Genomic DNA, 12730 nt, shown 5'->3' on the forward strand with positions numbered 1-12730 from the left:
AATTGGTGGTATTGGTCAGGAGAGCACAACTCAACAGTGACCTCAAATGCAAAATTGTATAGCAGCCCAGAAAGTATATAAGATAGGCAGCCATATGCAAACAATCCGTGAATTCCCAGAAGCTTGTTGGAGAGGAGTAGTCGTCACTGGGCTCAAGAGTCGATTCCTCAACTACCTCCAGCAATCATAATCGGAGAGGTAAAATTCAGGATTCCACTATGAGTAGCGCCCCACCTTACTCCTGGAATGCATCTCTGTAGTCAGTTTAATAACCGGGCAGAGGACCACCTGTTCTCCGAGAGATGCCACAGGAGGAATCCCAGTTTCTCACCTCCTAGCCTTTGTAGAGCTTACACAAGGTAAGTGTGTTGGCGGCATTCAGTGTTCTGAAGGTCTCAGCTGCATGTTCTGGTGGTCAGTTTGGGTGCAGCAGGTACCTCAGTGAACCAGAGCTTTTGTTTGGCTTCCACTGGTTCTCTGTGGCAGGTTTTCAAATGGAATCATAGTTTCTCACTTCCCAGGCTCCGTAGGGCTTACCTGAGATTAGTGCACCAGCAGCGTTTAGCTCACCAACAGACTTTTCTGCATGGTCTGGTGGCCATTTTGGTTGTAGCAGGCCTCATGTTGAATCAATCCTGTTTTTAGGTCTTGCCCAGGCAGTTGTTTCTTCATGACATGCTGTATCTAGAATATGGGCTTCGGGAACCGCCCAACCTTTCCATTGGTTCCTCTTACTGTCCTTTGTAAATGCCAGTTTTTGATTTGTGAATACACTTAGTAGTCCCTTCTTTTGGACTTTTGTGATCTGACATGAGGACTGCCGTTGTTACTTTATTATTATTATATAAAATTTATAATGCGCTCAGTTACCCAGGGGCATCAGGGCGCAGTACAGAACAGGAAGAAGCACCGAACGATCACTACACTGGAAACAGATGGGTCTTCAGAAGTTTCCTAAAGGGTAGGATCTTAGGCTCTGAACGGATCTTAAAGGGGAGGGAGTTCCACAGTGCCGCCACTTGCACTGAGAAACGCCTGCCCCCAGAGCGAGCTCTCTTTACTCTAGTTGACTGCAGGAGATGTCTTTGGTCCGAACGCAATAGGCCTGTGGGCTTATAGGGGCGTACCATGGGGGCAAGGATCGGTGGGCCCTTACCATGCAGAATTTTATGAGCCGTGCACAGCGCCTTAAACTTCACCCGTTCCCTAACGGGGAGCCAGTGAAGCGTTTTCAGGTCCGGAGCAGCTGAATGTCTTTTGGGAACATCCATCAACACTCTAGCGGCTGCATTTTGTACCTGTTGGAGGGTTTTCAAAGTCGCTTCGGGGGCGCCAAGAAACACCGCGTTCCCGTAGTCAAGCCTCGACAAGATTAGACCACGAATCAGAAGCTTCCTCGCTGGATCAGGGAGCAGTGGTAAAACCTTGCGAGCTGACCGAAGCAAGCCGAAGCACACCCCTGCGGTCTTCCTGGCGTGGGTCCTAAGGGACAGATCTTCCTCCAACCATACTCCCAAGGTCTTGATCTCCTTCTTGGGGGATGGAGGGTCGCCCAGAGACCGAAGCCAGCAGCTCGCAATGATAGAGGGACTGGATTTTCCCAGGAGCATCAGCTCAGTTTTCTCCCCATTTAGCTTGAGGGCAGAGTGGGACATCCAACGATGGACATTGGCAAGGCAGTCATGAAGGACTTCAGGTTGTTCCGCCAACTGGGTGAGCCCTACCACCAGCTGAGTATCATCAGCATAACTGATGATCTTAACTCCTGAAGGGGCGACCACTCTTTCAAGCGGAATCATGTAAATGTTAAATAAGGTAGGGCTCAAAGATGAGCCCTGCGGGACTCCACATTGAAGAGGGAACAAGGCCGACTGCTCTACCCCTTCCCAAACTTGATAACAACGGTTGGAGAGGAAGGATTCGAGCCATTTCAAAGCCAGCCCTGTCACACCCACCTCTGACAGGCGTTGGAGGAGCACCTGATGACTTACGGTGTCGAAGGCAGCACTCTAGTCCAGGAGGATCACTGCCACTGACCCTCCTGAATCAAGAATGCTCCTCGCTTCCTCCACTACAGCCAATAAAGCTGTGTCCGTTCCCTGACCAGGGCGGAAGCCCGTCTGGGAGTCTCCCAGCAGATGATGGGACTCAAGATGGTAAGAAAGTTGACGATTGACCAACTTTTCTGCGATTTTAGAAAAGCCGGGCAGAAGTGAGATTGGCCTAAAGTTGGCCAAATTAGAAGAATCTAAGCCTGGTTTCTTCAGTTGTGCTCTTACTCTTTATTTTATTTACAATACCTTGTGGGCATTCCTTCTTTTTTGTTGACCTTTCATTTTTAAGCTAACACACACATGGCATTTGCATTTCTTGCGCCTTCTTTGGGGAATTTGTTGCTTCTTCCCGGAGCAAGACCTTAAAACCCTGGTCCAATCGCTGGTCCTCTCCAGACTGGACTACTGCAATTCTCTTCTTACTGGCCTCCCCAAATCCCGCCTGTCCCCCCTTAAATCTGTTCCCCATTCAGCTGCTCGTTTCATTTATGTGGCCAAAAGAAGCGACCACATCACACCCATGTTATCCACGCTCCGCTGGCTTCCCATCGAGGCAAAATCTATCTACGAGACTCCCTGTATCACCCACAAAGCCTTGCATTCCTCCTCTCCTTGAAACCTGGCAAATAAACTGAAAGTCTCTGGAGGCTCCAGACCGTCACGCAATGCGGAACATTTACTGCTTGAACCTCCCACTTTCAAGACGGAAAGATCGATGGCCCAATCCTTTTCACGCAATGCAGTGAGAATCTGGAACTCACTTTCGCCTCAGCTCCGGACCACCACCTCCCCCAAGGCCTTCAAAACTGACCTCAAAGCTCTCCTCCTTCAAAGACACTTCCAAATCAATTCACGCCCTCTCTATTAATTGAAGGAAGACCTTCCATTATAGAAAACTCTACTCTCCATGACTATGGAAGTGCCTTCCCAATGTGTTCTTGTGGTTTGAGTGTCTGCCATTTATTGCAGTATTATCCTTCTACCTGTGTTTGGTACTCTTTTGTAACATGCACACGTCACTTTTCTCTTGTAACACACTGTTTGCTATCTCTTACATTTTGTTTGCTTTAGATACTTGTACAAGTGCCACCATTGCCTTCATAACGTTTGTTCTTGTGTTTGAGTGTCTGCCATTTATTGCAGTATTATACCTCTACTTGTACTTTGTACGCTTTTGTAACTTGCACACATCTCACTTTTTCCTCCTCTAATGTACCGTTTGCTGCCTCTTGTATTTCGTTTGCTCACAATTGTCACTTTTGCCTCATGTAACTTAACGTTTGCTTTTGTAATTTGTTCACTTGTAATTTTCTCTTCATGTATCATTACTGTTCCTATTGTGAAGCCTACGGGTAAAGTCAACGCTATATAAAAACGCTTAAATAATAATAATAATTAAAATCCCATGTTGGCTTTCAAGCTAAGAAACACATATGGCATTTGCATTTCTTTGTTTCCTGCTCATCAGATGCATTTCAAGGGCATCTTTTCAGTGCACTTCCCCTCCCCCTTGTTTTCTCTTGCTGCTGCACCGTTTGTTCACTCGATCCTGTAACTGTACATGTTCAGCCATTGTTTAATTATATTTGTTATGAGTTTAAATTATGTGTTACCATTGGAATGTTTTTTGTAGTGTAGACGCAGTAGCTCAAACTTGGTTCTCCAGGGCCAAAGTCGGCAGCTCTGTTTATTATGCCAAATCGCTAACTTGAGAAGCAAACTGCTTTTGTTAGGCACAGGAACCTTAAGTTATTCGCCACAATCACGTGATGTTGAACTGATGCTGGGACACGAACCAGTTCCCCACTTCAAAAGTCGGCAGATCTAGGAATTGACACTCACCCTCCCAATAAAGTCAACTTATGGGGAGTATTTATCGATTGTAGAGAATACAGTGTTTTCTAACTTTATTATACAGCACACTATTACGGGTCAATTCTCAACGACACACGTAGGTGAGCCCACCACACCTTTATTTTGCTGTTTGCAAGTATAATATACACACGTTGGAAAGGTAGTGTTTATGTTAAACTGTGGTGGCTGTAATTAGTAAGTCCTTTAAAGCAAGGCAGGCATTTTGGATTGTGTCACAAAACATTATCGTGGTCTGAAGTGGAAAATATTTGTTTCTCCATAAGACATTATAAAGATGTATGCAACAAGACGCTATACATTCTTGACATCCACATCATTTATGTTAACATATGTTACACTTAAGAATCTCTGTGGATTCTTCTCTTGTGGTCTCTGAAATGCTCAAAGTAAATCAGTTTTTCGGACAGCAGTGCCTTCTGTCCTTCAATTTTGCTTTTTGTTGAAGGATTAACATTGGCACTCAGAAATTCCAAGGCATACATCTGCAAAAAGGTGTCGAAATTTACACTGGGCAAATAGAAAGCTCTTTTGGAAAGACTATTGTAAACCATCAGTAATAAGAAACGTTCATTTATATGTCCACCTGACTGTAACTATTTGTTGACAGTACATGGGCTTTCTGCTTTTAAAAAAAAGTTCAGGAGAAGAGTTCAGTGATGGGGTTTCTCATTGCTTTTCTCCTCTTGTTATTGTTTATGGTTTGTTTTGGTAGGTACAGGGAGATTAAGTGATTTGCCAAGAATCACAGGATCTTGAGCCACGAACCTGGTTCCCTAATTCCAAAATAGGCAGTTTGAGCCATTATGCCACATCCTCTCCCCATTATCACGTCATCTTGCCTTTACTTTAGAGGAGTTAATATTGCAGAATTTACATAGCGCTTCGATGGCACAGCTATAAAGCGCTCCGCTTCAAGTCAGATTGCTAGGCTGCTTTAAGAGTGCATAGCTGACAGGATGTGGGTTGGTTATTCATTTGTCTATGTGAGAGCTGTGGGGTCTGGTGTGACTGGATCGTAAACATTCCAGTGTGCCGTGCTGAGTTAAGAGCTATGCATAAGCACGAGGCATGGCAGACAAGAGTGAGAGGCGAGGTTGATCACCAGTTACATAACATGTCTAATTCACACTTACATCTTGATTTTACTTCATTGATTTTACTTGCTTTCTTGTATATGAAGCGCTGCGGGCCGTCGCTGTCAGGGCCTGGTGAACAGACGTCATGGACGGGTTTTTTTTCAGTTTAAGAAAGTTTTTATTTTGTTTAAACAAAGTTCAATACAAAGATAGTACAATAGTACATTAGAACCAAGTGAAACACATGTAAGGCAAAGAAAAGCTATAAAATAACGGTTCATCTGTAAAACAAGAGATGAAAAGATAGAGAGACAAAAGAGATAGAAGGAGAATAAGAGGAGAGAGGGGAAAGAAGAGAAGAGGAAGGAAGAAAGGAGAAGAGAGAAGAAGGGAGGAAGAAAAACCAGAGGATATACAGGCCCAGCAATCAGAGAGAAGGGGGTGATGAAAGATAGTTGGAGAAGGGGAGCCAAAGAAGATCAGATTTAACTTTAGAGGAGACAGAAGAGGAGGAAGCAATAGCAATCCTATGTTCATCGCATATGAAGTTCCACCAAGTAAGAATAGATAATTTGGAGTTATCCTTCCAACAAGATAAAATTACTTTAAAAGCAATAGCAATAAAAAGATCCAGTAATCTAACACTAGAAGGAGCAATATCAATATCGACTGAAGCATATCCTAAAAACACATTCAAGAATGATAAGGGAACAGAACAATGAAACATACGCATGCAAATACCCCAAACAGAGTTCCAAAAAGCTAAAACAGAGGGACATTCATATAGCTGATGTTTGAGTGTACCTGTGAGTGAAGAACACGACCAACAAAGAGTAGTAGATGAGGGTGAGAACTTGGCAATACTAAGAGGGGTGAGAATAGATCTATGATAAATAAAATATAATGATTGAGTAATGCGGGCAGAAGAGAAGTCTTAAACAATTTGCTCCATATACAATTCCATTCATCAACAGAAAGAGACACGGGCAAATCAGATTCCCAAGCAAGCTCAGTAGCTGACTTAGACCGTTCTAAAACATTTGAAGACAGTATTTTATAGACAAGGGCAGCTTTGGGTTGATGTAGGGAAAATAAAGGAGAAAGGGGGGAGGAAGGAGAGAATGAGGGTAGAGTATCAGTGGAAGGAAAGGTTGATAAGTATGAAGTTATAGCATTAGTAATAATCATATATTCCTTGAGAAAAGACATAGGTAGGTTATACAAAACTTGCAGCTCGGAAAAAGAAATAATGACATTATTGGCGAAGAACTGATGTACAAAGACAATATCCTTTTCTTTCCAGTACTTGTAGTAGAAAGATCTGCCCTTATATTTGAGGAATTTGTTGTACCAGACACAAGATGACAAAAAACACTGGAGTGGAGATAAATCTTTAGCGAATATATCATGCAATAGAGTTTGTGAGTATTTTAAAACTGTATGCTTAGATAAAAACGAGCAGTTGGACATAAAAACAGTATGTTGAAATGAAAAACCTTGTAACAATGATTGTTCAAAGGTAATCCATTTAGGAATCAGGGAATTATGAAAGTCAAAAGCTAAAGAAAAGGATTGCTTATTGAGGAAGGCAGAGTGGTAGAGCTTGAAATGAGGGAAACGAACCCCGCCTTCCATTTTAGGACGTATGAATTTATGCAAGGCAATGCGAGGGCGCTTGTTGTTCCACAAAAATTTGGAGCAAATGGAGTTTAAACAAGTAAAATAAATGTTTGGAATTTTCATGGGGAGCATTGATACAGTATATAATATGTGAGGCGTAATCATCATTTTGATGGTATCGAGTCTACCCCACCAAGATAAAAATAAAGGGGACCAACTCTGAAGGAGGGACTAAATTTTCTGAGTGAGGGACGTGAATGTGGCTTTGAGAGTTTCAATAAGGGATGATGAGAACCAAATGCCCAGGTATTTGATTTTGGAGGGACACCATGCAAAGTCAGTGGAGGAAAACATGTATTGGTAGCAAGTATAGTTTAAAGGTACTACTTCAGTTTTGGATAAGTTGAGTTTATACCCAGAGACTGAGGAGTAAAGGAGGACTTCGTTCAGAAAATGGGGAAGTGACGTAACAGGATTAGACATGTAGACTAAAATGTCATCAGCATAGGCAGATAATTTAGTTTCAACAGAGGAAAGTTTAAAGCCAGTTATTTGGGGATTAGAACAAATTCGTTCAAGAAAGGGTTCAGGGCAAAGTATAAACTATAACGGGGATAAGGGGCACCCTTTCTTGTTCCTCTACATAAGGGAAAGAATCTAGAACATTGGTTATTAACAAAAATACTGGCACGGGAACTGAGTATAGGAGTTTAACTAAGGAGATAAAAGAGGGACCAAAACCAAACCATTGCAAAGTGCGAAACATAAATTGCCAGTTAATGCGGTCAAAAGCTTTCTCCGCATCTAGGGATAAGGCAGCTAGAGGGGCTTTGAAGTGTTTACTATGGGAAATGACAATAGCGAACATACGGGCATTGTCAGCAGCAAGTCTGCCTTTGACAAAACCAACTAGGTCCGTTTTAATTAAAAGTGGGATGATAGAATCAAGACGGGAGGCGAGGATTTTAGCAAACATTTTACAGTCATAATTGATCAAGGAAATAGGGCGATCATTTTTACATTGGGAATGATCCTTATCAGGTTTGGGAATTATGACGATGAGTGCATCCAAGAAAGATCCTGAGGCCTTAGCATCAGCAATGAAGGAATTAAACAGTTGCAGTAATTTAGGCACAAAAATAGCATGGAGGGCAGAGTAAAACTCAATTGGCAATCCATCTGGACAGGAGCTTTTGATTTTTTGAGGGAGTTGATGGCCAGAAGTATCTCTTGAGAGGTAATATCCTTTTCTAATTGATCAAATTCATCAGGGAGTGTAGGAGGAGGGGGGAGATTCTCAAAAAAAGAAGATAAATTTTGATCGGTGGGGTGTGTATCATCAGTATAAAGATTGTGATAGTAGGTGTGAAAAACCTCTGCAATATCTTCATCGGAGGTAACTAGTGTGTTTGTAGAGTCATTCAGGATAGGGCCCACAGTTTTACGCTCAGATTTATTTTTTAGGTAATTCGCCAACATTTTACAAGCCTTATTCTGACCTCCATGAAACTTAGATTTAATTTTCAACAAAGTGTTACATGCTTCATTTGTAGCTATTTTATTCAGTTCAGATTTTGCTTTAACAAGATTATGGAGGACATCAGAGTCTTTAGAAGAGAAATACAAATGTTCCCATTTTTTAATGGAAGTGAGTTGTTCCGAATATTTAGATGTATTAAGTTTATTTTTTTTAGAGACATACGAGATTGTAAAAGCCCTCAGGGCAGCTTTGAAGGCATCCCAATTATTAGGAACTGATGTGTCCGTAGGAACATTAACAGTGAAAAATTCAGCTATAAAATTCTGAACCTCCTTCATATAGACAGCATCTGACAAAAGGAATGTGTTGAACTTCCAGCGACTGAATTTGGAAGAGGTGAGAGTAAGGTCAAGGGTTGAAAAGATGGGGGCATGGTCTGAGATAAAAATAGAACCAATTTCAGATTTGTGCAGTGCGGGGAGGAGAGACTTACTAACTAAAATATAATCAATCCTAGATCTAGTGTGATGTACATTCGAATAAAACGTGTATTCCAAAGTATCAGGAGAACAAGTTTTCCATACATCATATAGGGGACGGGAAGAGATAGCAGATTGGAAACATTTATTAGTTTTGTCAGGACGAAATTTAGTTGAAGAGAGTCTGTCAGAAAAGGGATCCAACCATTGGTTAAAATCACCAGAAATGACAATATTGGGACAGTCAATAGAAGAAATAAGAACTTTAACATCATTCCAAAATTCAGGAGCAGGGCGGGTAGGACTGTAAATGTTCAGAAAAACCAGCGTTTTGTTTTGGATCACAACTTTAGCCATAAGCCATCGACCTTCAGTATCAGCCTTGGAGGAGAGAATTTGGACACATAAACCTTTGTGAAATAGAATTGCAACACCTCCCTTGTTGTTGACAGCAGGAGAATATACAACTTGACCCACCCATTGTCTCTTGAGCTTAGAAGATTCTGAATCCGTACAGTGAGTCTCTTGAAGAAAAGCAACCTGTGAATTAAGCTTGGATAAATGTAACAATACCTTTTGACGCTTGACGGGGTGACCCAGACCACGAACGTTCCACGTGACAAGATTACACATGATGGGAGGTGAGGAAGGGGACGAACATCTGGGGCGAACACATTGCAGGAGAATGACTAAAGTAAAAGAGATAAGCAACACAAACATTACAGATACAAATAATATCCGAGAAAAGTACATTGATTTGAGAAAATATGCCAAAAAGTACCAAAGACGAACTAACAAGGAACAGAAAATAAAAATCATGGAATAGAACAGTCAAAAAAGAAAGAAAGGGAAAGAGATGTTGGACAAAAATAAGTATTGGTAGAACAAGAAAAGAGAGACTAGGAGGAGGAAAGAAAAGAGATAGAAGAAGGTAGAGGAATAAGTAGACAGATCAAGGCAAGAATGCCAGATCTGAGATGAAAGAAAACACCAAGACATCTGGAGCGAGGAGACGCCGAAGGAGAAACAGACCCCCCCAAGACGTCAGGAGAGAAGTAGAGAAAAACCAAGAACAGCACGAGATAGAAAAAGAAAAAAAAACATGTTGAGGCTAGAAACATCACAAGAATTCAGCAGAGGTCGGGATGAAAAAGAGAAATAAAAGAAGCAGAAGGTAGGCATCAGGTAGTAACATCCATGTTAGGTGCAGAGGCAAATTGCAGGTATTCGTGCAGCTTCTGAGGATCATCAAATGTGCGGGTACGACCATTATGGGTGATTTTGCAGAAACACGGGTGTAGAATTCCATATTGAATATTTAGTTGTCTCATCTGAGGGCGGAGGTTCAGAAATTCCTTACGTCGGGCGTTGGTGGCATTTGACAAGTCTTGAGAGATAAAGATGTTATGACCCGACCACACAAGGCGACGTTTGAGCCTGGCAGCTTTGAGGACAGTCATTAATTCAGTAAATTCGAGGAAAAGGAGAATGATACCCCGAGGTTTTGAGGAAATAAAAGTAGGACGTCCGAGACGGTGAGCTCTCTGGATATTTAGAGGATGAGCATTCAGTTGAAGGTCCAACAGCTCATGCAGGAGTTTACAAATAAAAGACACCATATCAGACCCCTCAAGATTCTCCGGAACTCCGTAAATACGTAGGTTGGTCCTACGATTGCGATTTTCAAGGTCCTCTGTGTGTAGTTTAAGCTGTTGAATTTCCTTTTCCAGCAGGGGTATCTTAGTAGAGACATCTTGAATATCACTAACACGTTGCTCCAGATTCAAAACCTTGCCTTCCATAACAACCCACCTCTCTTCAATCTGCTTGAGCTTCTCATTGGTGGCAGACATAAAGGGTTGGAGACCCCTAACCTCCTCTAAGATGGAATCCAGAATAGGGTTCTGGGAGGTGTGAATCGGAGAAGAAGGGTCATTCTTAAGGCGTTTGAGCGATGTTCCTGTGTTCGACGACTTTAAGCTGCCTGTGACATGCACCATTATTCCAGTATAGGGGCACACCAGGAGCGCAGAAGAAAAATAAATAAAAAAGATGATGGTTGCGAAGAAGCAGCAAAAAAAAGTCACCAAGCGCGAAGAAAATACTCAAAAAGGAAGAGCAAAATGACTCAGACAACCTGCTCCAGATCCCCGAGGCACACCCAGTACAAATGTAGTAGAAGAGAGTAGGTCAGTCAGACTCCGCAAACTTGCAAGGTGAGGAGAACCACAGAAGGTGATGTAAAGACCGCATCAGCAAAGCGTTCATTAAAGATGTGAGGGGTAGGAGATAGCAATGAAGCACCACATCACAGCAGTTGAGAGAAGCAGGTACCCAGCACACCTTCCCAACAAAATTGGGAAAATGGAAAATGGCGGTCGTCGCTAATTAATGCAAAAAAGTTGTGATAGGAAAAGTGAGCCACAGAAGGAGGAGCCAGTGATGCAAGTACGCCATACCTTATGAAGGGCTGCGAGCTAAGTGGAGCGTGGAGCAGAAATAGCTCAGAAGACAGCCTGAGGCGATAGCGAGTTCTTGTGAAGCGACGCGGGCTCTGCGGCTCAAAATGGCGGCCGCCCGCGTCCCGATGTTGTTGCAGAAGGAAAGGCTCGTAGGACTCCAAAAACGGCGTCAGAAGCTCCGGGACTGCACACCAGCAACGCCGCACATGTTCCGCCGCAGAAATATTCCAAATTCCGGCCTCAAAATGGAAAATACAAGGCTAGAAAAACATCGGGTGCCCGTATCTCTCCAGAGCTCACGGGAGAGCCCCATCTCGCGTTGGCGCATAAGCCACGCCCCCCGTCATGGACGTTTTAAAGAGACAGAGAAGCAGACCCAGCCAACAGAACATTAACTTTCTACCTCTGTGACATAGATACAAACAGCTTGAGGGCAGAACGAGGCTACCCGCTGCAACTCCAGAAGACACACACAAACAAGCCTCCTGCCTTGCACCAGCGCTCATCAAACATGAGGCAGACGAACTTTCTTTTAAATTAATTACTTTGTTTCTTACTTCAGAGAATATAAGGTTTTTGGGCGTGATAATAAGCCTTAGAAGAAGCTTGTCCAAGTAGAAAGACAAATGTGTTATCTCTGGAGCCATATTAAAGAAACTTTGCCCTGCTGCAAAAACAGTCTTTGCCATTTGTACGATTTTTATTGCTTGTGTTTTGAGAAATTTGCACCGTGGAGCAAATTTATGTCATACCATTTTTGCTGCTTGCATATTTATAAGTGGAAGCAATATACCTTTTCTACTTTTGAAATGGAAAACATAGGCTTTAGAAGCAAAGTACGTCTTTATTACATACAGAGGAAACATAGTTCAAAATAAGATAGCTATTTTTTAACGTTATTTGTAGAATAGGATTTCACTATTGAAATATCAATGACTTAAATGATTTACAAGCAATAGGTGTGCAGTATTAGTTTTCTGTGGTGTGTATGTGTGAAATGATTTACAAGCAATAGGTGTGCAGTATTAGTTTTTTGTGGTGAGTATGTGTTAAATGATTTACAAGCAATAGGTGTGCAGTATTAGTTTTCTGTGGTGTGTATGTGTGTGAAGCGCCTGTCTTCGGTGTGTGTGCAGTGTCTGTCTGCAGTGTGTGTGTGTATATGTGGTGGCTGTCAGCGGTGTATGTGTGTAGACGTATGGGTTTGTGGCTGAGGGGATTTCCCTCCATGGATTTAGTTTCAACATTGTTTTTTTACCAAACATTGACAAAACCCATAGGACGGATATTGGCAATTGTGCTTGTGTAATTTTTTATGCATATGCAATAGTAATTAAAAGTATAAAGAATAGTTTAAAAAAACGAGAGAAAAGAAAGCCTTGGCACTGAAGTGCTCTACTTTCTAGGTGCATGTTCACAGCACATGTTACCAGAAAATGCTATCACAGGCAAAACAGCCACCCTCTGAAGTGGGCTGACCCATTTTGTCTGCAGTGGTGGGCATTTCGAATCCACACCACAAAATTCAACCCAAAACCACATAATTCAACTCAACAACACAATTACACAACACACCACATACATCCAATCCACACCACAGAAATTTACATCATGCTACAAACTTCTACAGCACACCACATAATTAAATTCCAATACATACTACTCCACAACATAAAATACAATT

This window comes from Lissotriton vulgaris, chromosome 1_1 (assembly GCF_964263255.1).
Source record: "Lissotriton vulgaris chromosome 1_1, aLisVul1.2, whole genome shotgun sequence".
Taxonomy (NCBI): Eukaryota; Metazoa; Chordata; class Amphibia; order Caudata; family Salamandridae; genus Lissotriton; species Lissotriton vulgaris.